Raw genomic sequence first — 1,087 nt, forward strand, 5'->3', positions numbered from 1 at the left:
TCTCTCCCCTATCTATATTCCTCAATTTTCCAAACGTCTCTTCCTAGTTCTGCAAACATTTAGCACGGATTTTCAAACCTCTTCATTCTTCTTTAAACAATCAAACAACAAAACAAACAAAGCAATGGAAAGCTTTTTAATGTGGACACAAACTGTTGTTTTTATTATTATCATTATTATTATTAATTTTATTATTATTATTATCATCATCATTATTAAACATTACCATTGACAAAAAAAACATAATTATTAATAAAGAAAACAGTTTAATAATAAATAAATAAAACATTATTATTATAATTACTTTTATTGAGGCAGCCAGCTGGTAGAACCCTAGGCATGTCATTCCAGATGATCACTGAGATCAATGTAATCAACTGGCCCCACCCCTTCCCAAATTATGGGTTTTGTGCCTAGAGCAGACCCCCTCATCCTTTGCCCTTATGGCAAATAAATGAAATCATCATTATTATTATCATTATTATTATTATAATTATTATTATCATTATTATTATTAACCCGTTAGCATTCAGATTACTCTGTCAAATGTAATACTAATTTTAATTACATTGTTTTAAGTTAATTGTACAGCATCTTGTAACTCTGAGATTTTGATGATGTCCCTGTTCATTTTAAGAATGACTTTGTAGGGTAGGTGTGAGAGGTCAGAGCTGGCTGGTTTGAGCATAAAACTGGAATACAATTTTGGTCTGATATGTCCAGTTTAAACACTAAAGGGTTAAGGTGGTGAGCCGTCAGAATCATTGGCACACTGGGCGAAATGCTTAGCAATATTTCGTTCATCTTCAAGTTCTGAGTTCAAATTCCGCCGAGGTCGACTTTGCCTTTCATCCTATCAGGATCGATAAATTAAGTACCAGTCAAGTACTGGGGTCGATGTAATTAATTATTTTCCTCCTCCAAATTTCAGGCCTTGTGCCTATAGTAGAAAGGATCATTGTTATCATTATCATAATAATTATTATTATTATTTAGCATTCCAGATGAAATGCTGAGAGGTATTTCGTCTGTCTTCGTGTTCTGAGTTCAAATTCCGCCAAGGTTGACTTTGCCTTTCATCCATTCG

The 1,087-nt window shown here is 33.1% G+C and overlaps 1 protein-coding gene across 1 annotated transcript in view; it reads left to right on the plus strand.

The window, feature by feature from the left end:
* LOC106870584 (vitellogenin-like) overlaps window positions 1-1,087 on the plus strand; it is a 19,111-nt gene that overhangs the window by 1,354 nt on the left and 16,670 nt on the right. The window lies entirely within an intron of this gene.

This window comes from Octopus bimaculoides, chromosome 28 (genome assembly GCF_001194135.2).
Source record: "Octopus bimaculoides isolate UCB-OBI-ISO-001 chromosome 28, ASM119413v2, whole genome shotgun sequence".
NCBI classification, from domain to species: Eukaryota; Metazoa; Mollusca; class Cephalopoda; order Octopoda; family Octopodidae; genus Octopus; species Octopus bimaculoides.